An 11,607-nucleotide genomic window follows, 5' to 3' on the forward strand; every position below is an offset into this window, starting at 1 on the left:
CCTCTCTCCCCAGACCTAGTGTCTGAGAAGATATGAGCAAGAGGAGAGCCAGGCTTTGTTGCTAGAACCCATTCCAACAGAGAGAGAGAGAAACTGGGGAGACACAAAAAATAAATGCATTCCTGTCCTCCTCTCATTCCTCCCTTTGCTCTGTTAATTTGTTATCTAGTCCTTCAAAATTGTGTGAATGAGGTAAATTCCTGAGCTGTTGTCTCACCACACTCCCCATTCTGCGTGAATTTTTTTTTTTTTTTGGTAGCTGGGACAGGTCAGAAACAAAGCCCTCTACTCTGATGTCCTGATCTCTGGAGAAGCTGAAGCTACAATGTAGACCAACACCTTTCATCCAAGAAGGCAGCTCTAAGAGCGGCACGAGGGGCAGCAGCCTGGGCAGGAGAGGGGCTGCAGCATTGCCCTGGGAAAGGCAGCACCATCAAGACACTGTGTCCTGCCCACGTCTTTCCTGTGTGTAGCTCCTAACTTGGTGGCAGACCATGGGGAGGAGGAGGAAGGACTCTTTTTATGCTTAAATTCATCACTATGGTGAAGCTGAGGGATCAGTTCTTGTGTCCTTCAGCAGCCATGAACAACATCCCACCTTCTTCCTGTGGTCAGCTGTGAAAACTAGGTGTCTGCGCCCTCAGTGCCTTTGACATTAGGCAAAGGTTGAAGCTAAGAGTGTCTGGGTCTTTAAGCCATCCAGGCCTTAACTCCTGGGCATCTCATGTAGGTTAAGCCTTGATGGCTCCGGTCTCATAATGGATCATTGAGGAATAACTGTGAATATTCTTCTGAAGTTGGTGGGTTCTTTTTCCTCCATGCATTACTGATTTGTATTGTCAGCCATAACCACAGTCTGCCACGCAGCAAGACCTTTTAAGGGCCACACTTCAGCACGGAGATGACTCACAAGCTGATACAGGTCAGATAAACTGGGTCCTCAGTGCAGAACTAGCCCTACTCCATGCAAAGCTGTACCTGTTGCAGTTTCATAGACTTAGTGCTTCTGTTTGGTTTCTGCATGCATTTCGTATGTATCTGGGCACATGAGCAAAAGCATGCAAGGATAGATGTCTTGGGTGGTTCAGGTGATCTGCGGTGACCTGCGTAGAGGTTCATCCTCCAACAGGACTTTGCACTGCAAACGTCATCCGTGGCAGGGAATTTAGGTGCAGGGCTGGTAGCTGCTGAGCTCAGGGTGTCAGTTTGGGTCAAACATTGTTACTATTAAAGGCTAAGATCTACAACAGAAAAATGACATATTAAGCAGTTTCCAAAGGGCCAGATAACCTAAGAAAGTACTTCATCTTTTATTACATTTATTTATTTTATTACAGAGTAAGAAAGCACCAGAGTGACCTCCCACACTACCACAGGGCAGTAACTTATAGCGTAGTCATTCATAAACTATATATATCACTGGGCCTTTTTTTCTGTCAACGTGGTCTAAAACCCACCTCTTATTGGTGGATTATTTTCCACTGGTTCTTGTGGAAAGCTTGTATCGGGAACATGGAGCTGAAAAGCTGCACAAGATACACAAGGGCCGCAGCTACTGGGGGAATTCCACTTTTGCACACTCAGCTCTGCTGGAAGTGTATGTAAAAACATTCCAGTTAACATTTCCCACCTACAGACAAGTCTGTGTTATGTTTTATTTTGCCAGAGCTAATTCATCACCATCCAGATATACACTCAACATGGCCCATCTTCCCCAAACTTTATACAGATAATATAACAAGTATCCTTCAAGGTGTTATACAGCATTCCTAGTTAGGGGATGGATGTTGCTAGCGCTGCTAGTGTGCTAGCACTGCAGTGCACACTGTGTGACCGCAATGTTGTCTGCCCACAAAAGCAGGTTTGCCAAGCCTCAAAATATAATGTTAATAAACCACTTTCTACTAAAAGCAATGGTAAAAACCACCCCAATGCACTGGAAACTCAGCAGCTGTCTGAATGAATGTCACTGTTCATGTTTGAGGAACGAGACACAAGCAGGTAGAGAGGAGCTGCTCTAGCAGTGACCAAACCCTACCTGACTGCCATTTGTTTCCTCCCATAAGTTAATTTTTCACAGCAATTTTCTTTCAGTTGTACTCCAGATGCAGTAAGGCTTTTCTAACCACCCCCTGCCCTATCAGAGAAAAAAAAAATCCACTGCCTCTTATAAATAAATCAAATCCTACACAAAACTTAAGTCTGAAGACTATCATCTTGTTTGACAATTGGCTTTTCCATGGATTAGGATGTTCCTGACTGTCAGGTTTTGCTGTAAAAACAAAGTCGGTTTGTCTTACAAATATATTCCTCCGTATCTATTTTACCTGCAGTGATCATGGCAATGGCGACTAATCAATTCATAGTAATAAAGCACAGTAATAAATCTTGCTTACAGGAGCATATGAACACATTTATTACAGCACACATATTAGAAGCTGCAGGGAGCAAGGACATTTGTGGCAAGTTGAAATGCAAGTTTTTCCTGGTCCCTGGTTACAAGCGAGGAACATGATGGCGCACCCACTGTGCACTGTTGCACTTACCAACTTTTTTCAGATGAATAGCTGTGTTACAGAGATGAGAGAAGTTCATTCAGTTTGTGGGCATGATGAGAACCATCACCTACAGATTCAGACATCGCTATAAATATATTTGAAACATTTCTGATCCTGAAATAGTCCTCAGGTCCTCTGATGTAGACAAAACTTTGTATCAGGCTACAGGGATAGACCCTTATTTTCAGTCTCTGCTCCATACTGAAAGGAAGCTCACATGAAGCAGATACAATGATCTAAGTAACCTGGCAATTTAGTCTGATCTGAGTAACCTGGGACAAAGAGGTTAACACAAACCCAAACAATTGGTGGTTTGTAGGAAATAGAACTTGTCAACTAGGGGTTTTGTTTATTTTTGGTTTTGAGGGGTTTTTTAATGAAATAAGATTTATGCAGTTGCCTTATCTTGTACTGTCTATCTTCCCATTTTCTTACCCACAGCACTTTTTAAGCCACGAGCTGAGTTCAACAAAAATTATATCAACCATAGCGTGGGGTTCTTGAAAGCCTTTCTTTAATGTTTTGATAACTTGATTAACAGGCCCTTGGGTTTTGGGCCGAATGCAGAAGAGTGGACATTGCTGGTCTCCCATGGAGGTCACACAGTAGGACCAAGAGGGCAGAAAGTTCGAAAAAGTTTATTTTGTGTTTCTTCCCTCTGCCATAGCTGGAGGGGGCTGATCACCTTGCAGACAGCTGTACACCACAGGGTGTGCTTGCTGCTGGGACCCTGTCTAGAAAGAGGTCCCAGTGATTCAGCTTTAAACATCTACATTACAGGCCTTTACATCTGAGATCCTGCAGTCCTTTCCTTATGTAGTTGTGCTGCAGCACCAAGTGGACCAAGCCCTGAGCAGCCCGTCCCACCCCAGAGCTGCCTGGCTTTGGCAGGAGGTTGGACTGGAGACCTCCCCAAGGGCCCTTCCAGCTGGAGCTGCACTCTGAGCCTGCGGCCACGTCCCAGGCCAGGAGACAGGATGGGACAAACAGAGAATTAGAAGGAAGCTAGCACAGTTAAAGCCAAACATGGGACATAGACCTTGCCAGAATAACTTGGTTTTTAGATTGGGTTTCTTTTTAGCAGGTGTGGTATATGCAGCCACAGTGTCATATGCCTGTCTCTCCTCCCTTTCATATCTTCTCTTTCCTCCCAGCAATTTCTGAATACAAGCTAACTTCCCTCTAAAGTCAACAGAGATGAAAGGGCACATCTAGCATGCTGTTCATCTAACCTATTTCAGATCAGCTCAAACGGAGACATACTGCTACTGAAGTTTACCAACTGGAAGCCCTTCCTAAGGGCACCACTTTACTGAAGTCTCACGTTACAGGTGCCCTCACTTTTTCAGTGGAATAACCGTGTTCTCCAACCTCACTTTTCTTCCTGCTGCTTGTCCCTTTCCTATACATTGCTCATCATCTCAGCAAGGAAACTCAGGCACTTTTCAAAATATCTGCTTTCCTTAGTACAATCAACCAAGGGATGCAAAAAGGTCTGCCTCATATGTGTAAGCTTGTTCCTTTCCAAACTTGTATTCTCCCACTGGATCCTGTGATCTGCAAGGACTATGCCTACAGCTTGAACACAAGGCTATTTCTCAGCTCTGGGGTTGAAGAGCACAACAGACCCTCATCAAGATGAGATCCAGCCACGCACATGATCCTCTGTGCTTCTCCTTTCTGTACAAGGAGCTTGAGCAGGTCCCCCACGTTGGACAACCAGGAGAGAAAAACTTGTACTTCAGGACAGAGGCAGCCAAAGACATTGAAAGTCTTTTGCCCGTGATGGGAAGTATGACAAATTTAAAATATTCACCCATGGCTCACAGTGACACTGTAAGGCAGGTAGGGAAACAAGTCAGCAAGATACCACCTTGCTAGAGTGGATCAAAGACAAGAGCCAGCAGTCGGAGGGCAAGGGGACAGCTAAAAGTGAAACACGGTTCTGCTGACTCTGCACCTCCATTTTACCCACCGAGTGGACTACTGGGAAGGGAAAACACTGCTGTCATGTTCCTACTACTGCAGCTTGAAAGCAGATTGTGAGATCATTAGTTAAAGCTATGACATTACTGTAGGGCTGGGCAAAGGGGAAAACAATGGTCCTAAAAGGATACAAATTTTTCTGAGAACATATCCATAAGGCATCAAAAGATGTGAAGCTCGCTCAGTCTTCACCCAGCAGCCCTGAGCTCCCTCATGTTTAAAATGAAAGCAAGCATAAGAATCCCCAAAAGATTTCAGGCTTGCAGCTGTTAGCATGAGGTTGAGAAATGCAAGTCCCGTTGCTCTTACAGTCTCAGCTCCCTTTGCTCTCACAGGCGGAGTTTAGGAGAGGGTAATTCTAGAGGAGATGTAGGATACAGCCAGACAAGCACATTTATGCAGCAGTCTATGTTCCCCTTCATTGCCTTGCTTACCAGAGCATGACTGCCTAGAGAACCAAGACCACTGATATGCTTGCGTCAAAATGCTTGCGTACAACAGGAGAAGGGTGAACTTCCAGCTTACCTTTGCTCGGGTGTTAGTTATGGGCTCTGTATATCACCCAGATTTGCCCTAATAGCAAGCATTGGTGGTCAGGAGGTGTGGTTCTTCCCTCAGTTCCTCCCGTGTGGGCTTTCTACCCATGCTTTCAAAGAAGAGCCAACCAACAGTGGCGCAAACAGATAATCAACAGCGGTGCAAACAGACAGAGCTGCTATCTTAATGGCACACATTAGTGGCATGACCCCAACAGAAGTCCCCAGCTTGTGCAAGGCCTTGGCATGATAATCATGGCTAAGCAGAAGTATTTGCACAATCTCCAGTTATTATTTAATCCGACACCTAGGGAAAAATGTCAGGCTATTGTCTTGCAAAAGTGCAGAGTGATGTCAAGGGCCATAAAATTTCTTACACGAGCTTTCTCAATTCAGGCTCAGAAAAACACAAATAAAAACGTGACTCACATATTCTGACAGAGCAGCTGAGTCTCAGCCTCCTCTTGCAGCAGCGCATGCATGAGCGGGCACGTCCCGGTGTATTACTATCCCTCTCGTCTTGATCAGGCAGGTTTCCTTCCAAAACAAAAGCTAACAATTTTGCTCGCTACATGAGAAATGAGGGCAGGAGAGCCTGTTTCTTACTCTGCTCTTCTTTAAAACTCATCTCCAAGGGCTAACCCACAGGCAACAGGCACAGCTTCTCCTTGAAACACGTGCAGACTGACAGAAGTCCAAACGAAATATGGATTTGTATATTTTCCCAAAATTACTCAGTAAGCCTAGAAGTCTCTGGGGAGTTTCTTAAATATGCACAATGCCCCCCCAAGTTCTGCGTACAGGTGCCCCCAGGGGAATGGAGAGGAATACAGATATCTCCTAAACAGAAAATTCCCAAGTATTTAGTCCTCGTATGGGCAGACGGCAAAGGAAAGCTCCTCATACTAGGACAGCCAAAGTTCACATAGCCCTCTCCCACTGTCATCCCTCCCTACGCACAGAGAATCTTTATTTTCCTGAGGGTGTCATGCTCCTTAGCAGCATTTTGATTGCTTCACCCATCAGGTCTTGGCATCACCTGGGCTTTCATCTGAGGCAAACCTGACATGCACCTGGAAGTCATTCCCGCCAGAGGAGCGGAGCCACACGGCAGAGGCTGTTGTAGAGAGCAACCTCTAGAGAGCAAGTCATCCCATCCCAACTAAAAACAGACAAACTGCAGCCTAAAAACTCCCATTTCTTTCCACCAGGCTCCTTTAACGCTTATGGCAACTAGCTCCCTTGACAAGCCACCTCCAGGAGAGATGAAGCCTTAATTGGAGCTAATTGGTCAAAGTTGCTTTAGGGTGTTGCAGAGAAGAAGTTTCCTGACAGCAGGCCAACGCTGCATGAACAGGCCTGACTGATGGTTCATACTGGATCAACACACTACGAGTTATGTGGCAGTTCAAAACAGGCTGGAGTCAGGCACGGGCACGCAGTTCACCATTAGCCAGAGCATCTGACAGAGATGTTGTGCATGCTTTTTCTTTACAGTCTGGCTTTGTCCCAGCTGCAGAAGGACAGACAGCCAATACCTGGTCCATCACAGAGCCTGCTGGTACAAGAGAAACCACCCAGCTTTTCTGGCGTATTTGAAACATCTGATTGAGGGGGCTTTTTAGGAAACCAACACTGTGTGTCTTTATGCCCAAGAACCGTGAATTGGTTGAAGAGTCCCAATGTTAGATTTACTGTGGCATCGGAATATGGCTTCATCATGAACCGATTCTGCCTCAAGTCTTGTCTCAGATGTATATCTATTTTCTAGAGTATCAAATTCAGCATTTAAAAGGAGTTTCAGTAAGAAAAGATGACGCCAACAGAGGTCAGTGCATCACCATAACTCAGTCTCTCCTATCTTATCTGGTAAAAATAGGTCACCTTGTAGATCATGTGGTTTTTTTAAATGGAGGAAGTGATTTAAAAGATATTTGTAAGTAACATCTTTTAAGAGGAATCATCCTGGTCACTAGCTCATCCTAAGAATAACAATAGAAGAACAAACAACAAAACTCCCTATTTTTAAAGGAAAAGAATTTTAGTGAACCTAGCATTTTTTGACATTTATTCCTCCTCCAACCCTCAACCACACACAAACATTCAAAGCAGATGCTGAAAATAAATAAGAAGTTTATAAAATTACCCTATGTGGTTTTAATTATTAGAAAGGTCACTAACATGACAAGAAATGTACCTTATGAACTATGGCTCACCTTAGGACATTGTATTTGCATCAACAAGGAACTGTACATGGGAATGTGCAGTTGAAATGGATGAAGCCGTTTGTTAAAGGAAACAGGAGGTTTACTTTCTGCCCTATTGAGAAATCCCTACTGACAGATTGTAGAAAATAGCAACTCTTTCTCAGTGACCTGCCTCTTAAGGAAAATCAAGAGCAAATTCCTAGGATAGCCCCCTCAAAACCGCCCTGGCAGCTTCGATGCCTGCATGCTGAGCAGAGATCACCTACACTGAAGAAGTGGTAAGGACACACTCAGAGCTGACTCATGTTACTCCCACTCACTCTTGTGAAAGTGGGAGCAAACAGACCTCCTTGGCACTGGCAGGGAGTGGGAGGAGGATGGAGCAACAGCAGCAGCAGCCAGAGGAGGAAAGATGGAGTCTGCAGGGCTTGCTATCAGCTTTCCTGGGCATTAATTTTTGCATTCCCTTCTCTCAGCAGTTCCTCCCACCAGTTCCCATTACCAACCCCTACTGCAGTCCCCACATTGCCAAAACCCACCGGTTGTTAGTGGAGTAGGAGGCAGCAGATGGGGCTCTGCTGGGGCTCTCCAAATCTCCTAAAGATTTCTTAAGCAATCCTGTTTGTGCCTCAGTTACCCAAGAGCAGAGATGATAGCGCTGATCTCTCTCCAGCTCTTCCAGGCAGAAGGTTTTTGTGTATGTGTACCAAGTTTTCCCTAGCAGGGTATCAACTGTCCTTCATGTCCTTTACACCCCGCTCTCATACAAGCAGTATAACGAACATCACATTCTGCAGAGAGGGTTATTAATCACAAAAAACAAAGCTCCTGTCAAATCAGGGGAAACAAATTGAGCAATGCTAGGCTCCAGCGTCCCTTAGCTGAGAGGACTCCTGTGCCAGCCTACATAAATCTCCCTTTGGGAACAGAGCTTACAGAAGACCTCTAAGCACTGGGAAGGTAGAAGCACTGGTGAGGCCGCACCTCGAATACTGTGTTCAGTTTTGGGCCCCTCAATACAAGAAGGACATTGAGGTGCTGGAGCCTGTCCAGAGAAGGGCAACGAAGCTGGTGAAGGGTCTAGAGCACAAGTCTTATGAGGAGCGGCTGAGGGAACTGGGGTTGTTTAGCCTGAAGAAAAGGAGGCTCAGCTGAGCCCTTACCGTGCTCTACAACTACCTGAAAGGAGGTTGTAGTGAGGTGGGTGTTGGTCTCTTCTCCCAAGTAACAAGCGATAGGACGAGAGGAAATGGCCTCAAGTTGCACCGGGAGAGGTTTAGGTTGGATATTAGGAAAAATTTCTTCACCAGAAGGGTTGTCAAGCCTTGGAACAGGCTGCCCAGGGAAGTGGTTGAGTCACCATCCCTGGAAGTATTTAAAAGACATGCAGATGTGGGGTTAGGGACATGGTTTAGTGGGACTTGGCAGTGCTAGGCTTATGGTTGGACTCAATGATCTTAAGGGTCTTTTCCAACCTAAATCATAGAATCATAGAATCATAGAATCATACAGGTTGGAAAAGACCTCTAAGATCATCGTGTCCAACCGTCAACCCAACACACCATGCCCACTACACCATGTCCCTAAGGGGGACTGTCATTACTCAGCCTCACTGCCCAAAGGCACAAGCCTACACCATTACCCAGTAATGGGTAACTTTAATTTTTTGACCAATGCCACCTACATTTGAGAGAGGAGTCCAGGTCACCAGAACATTAAGATGGGGTTCAGCTCATCCAACTCCACAGATACCTGCAGTGTAGATGTATACTGATGTTTGCACTACCCAGCTAAGATTTCTTTTGCAATCAAAGGGAGTAAATAATTAAAAGGTGCAATTCACTAACCTCGAGCAGACATCTAAAATCAATCTGCTGAGTTACACCCTAGAGCTGCCTGTTTCTCTCCTCCACACAGTGAAGAATTTGTGGGTTTCAAAGCAATAACCTTTCATCAAAGAGCACAAACAAGCTGTCTGGGGAAGGGGAGAGAGCCCTGGCCCACGCGGGAGTCTGGCAGAGGGGACAAGAGCACACAGCTGTGGCCGGTCATCCCAGGAGCACTGCCTGCAGAGTATTCAGCGATCCCACACTGGAAGACACAATTCCAGATCCCAAATTATTCCAGGCCAGCAGAAGTACAACCTTCCCAAGCCAAGATAGCACAGTCAAGTTTGTCCATATTACTCTGGGATTTTTTTGACAGAAGGAGTAATTTATGCCGAATTACTCAAAACCCCCCCACTATCCCTGAAAACATTCATGCTACAATATCATCCCAAGCTAATCTTCATGTTTTTCACTCCTTTTCTCCACAGCAATATCACAGGTCATCTGGAGCTTCCATCCTTGGTTTGTAGCTCCAAGAGAAAGCAAACACCTGCTTGAGCCTTTCTGTACCTGCATTGAAAAGATAATTTTATGTCGTATTTCCAGTGATTGCGGCTGTGCTGCCTTTCCTGAGTTCCCATCACATGAGCAAGTCCAAGCTGCTCCAAAGAAGCATGTGCAAGTGCTGGGACAGGAGAGAGTAGAAAGAAGGCTGAAGGGGGATGCAGGTACAGGCACAAAGTATGGCATAAGGCAGGACTGGCCGAAGTTAGTCTGCCCTTTGCCTGCCACACAGCATCTGGCAAGGCATTCAGGAGACGAGATAGCTCAAAACCCACCCATAGGCCTTTACAGATGAGGAAGAGCAGGAGGATGAAGGCCACTGATCAGGCTTTCTAGCAGGAACTGGTAGTGCCTGCAACATGGAAAGCTTCTGGGTCCATATACACCCTCATTTTCCCAGAGCAAAGTTTCCCAGAGCAAATACTCTCAGACCAGAGAATGCTACCCAAGATGCCCACCAGCATCCCAAAACAGAAACCAGCCCAGCACCTTTTAATACAGGCAAGGCTCCCCTTATCTGCTCCAGACCATTCTCACGCTCATTGGCTTTCTTGTAGCCCACCTGTCACTTCTCCAGACTCTTAATGTGACCATGTCACCCCAGTGATAACTCCATCATCCTCCACAGTCCCACACCCTGCACCGACACTCCTCATCAAGTTAGATACAAATGGGTCCCTTGCGGACCAGCCCAGCTGTTTGGGTCTGAGGTGATTTAAAAAAGAGGGAAAGTCTTTGGAAAAAGTATGGGAGAGAGCAATTCAGCTTGTCCCCCACCACCATCCCCCTTTGGATACAAGAAACTATCAGCAGGCAAAGAAAGACCTGCAGAGGATGGAACAAGCATCTTCAGTCTCCTCTGAGTCCTAAGTGTCCCTCCAGGTACAATTTTTCGAGTTCAAGCTTTACTTCCAAATTATGGAGCCCACCTTCCTGTCACTTGCCTTTTCCCACACCTGCCGGCAACATGTCCTTCCCCTCTCTGTGCCTTCACATTTCTCTTCATTATCACCTCAGCTTCCATGTTAAGTCTCACCTCTGATAGCTCTTTCTCTTTCCCTTCATCTTAAAATCCTTCCAGTGTATCAATGCTGTGATATCAGCTCTTTCCAGAAGATACCACACTCTTGGCAGGGTATTCACCCATATCTTCTCTTCCCTAACATGACTTGGGTACTGCTAAACACAGAGTTGAACACTTTCTTCTTTAAGAAGACAGCAGCTGATGAGGATGAGGGTCTTAGACCTCCTCAGAGGTTATCACTGCTTGCATTTACAGCTTGCGTGAGTCTTATTTTGGTGCAAGAGGAGAACCTGACATCAACACCAACTGTTTCTTTGACTTTTGGGTTGTCAATACTGCAACACGCAGCACAAACAAACTCAATAAACCAGTACTTTAAACAGCTCAAGCAATCTACAATCTTAGACAAAATAAATTCACCTACAGCTATTTCCGCCCTTTAGTCATTCTTTTGCGGACACCCAATTCCTGCTCATACACCTCCCGAGGAGAGGAGCCCCTTGCTCCTGCAGCTGTTTTCCCAGTCAGGCCCATCCGCTGACCAAAATCACCCCGCAGGTCATCCAGTAGTCCTGTTGATAGTTCACAGGGCAAGCGGCTTCTCATTTTCCAAGGGTATTCTCATGTGAATAGAGGTTCAAAGTTCAATGTCTCTCCTTTGTAGGCTGTGCATTATTACCCTCTGAAATCTCAGTCCACACTGACACAGTGAGGTAAGAGCAAGAAGGTAGCAAAGATCTGGATTCAAAGTGATGTTTGTAAGTTTGACACTGATGTGAGTATGGAGCATGATAGAGTCAAGGTAAAGCAAACAAACTATGCAAAGCCAGGTTATTTCAGCAGGGTAGCTACCTCTTTGTTCTGCCAGGGACCTATTTACCCACAATAAGTAGCACTTAGTGA

The sequence above is a fragment of the Calonectris borealis genome, chromosome 1 (genome assembly GCF_964195595.1).
Source record: "Calonectris borealis chromosome 1, bCalBor7.hap1.2, whole genome shotgun sequence".
NCBI classification, from domain to species: domain Eukaryota; kingdom Metazoa; phylum Chordata; class Aves; order Procellariiformes; family Procellariidae; genus Calonectris; species Calonectris borealis.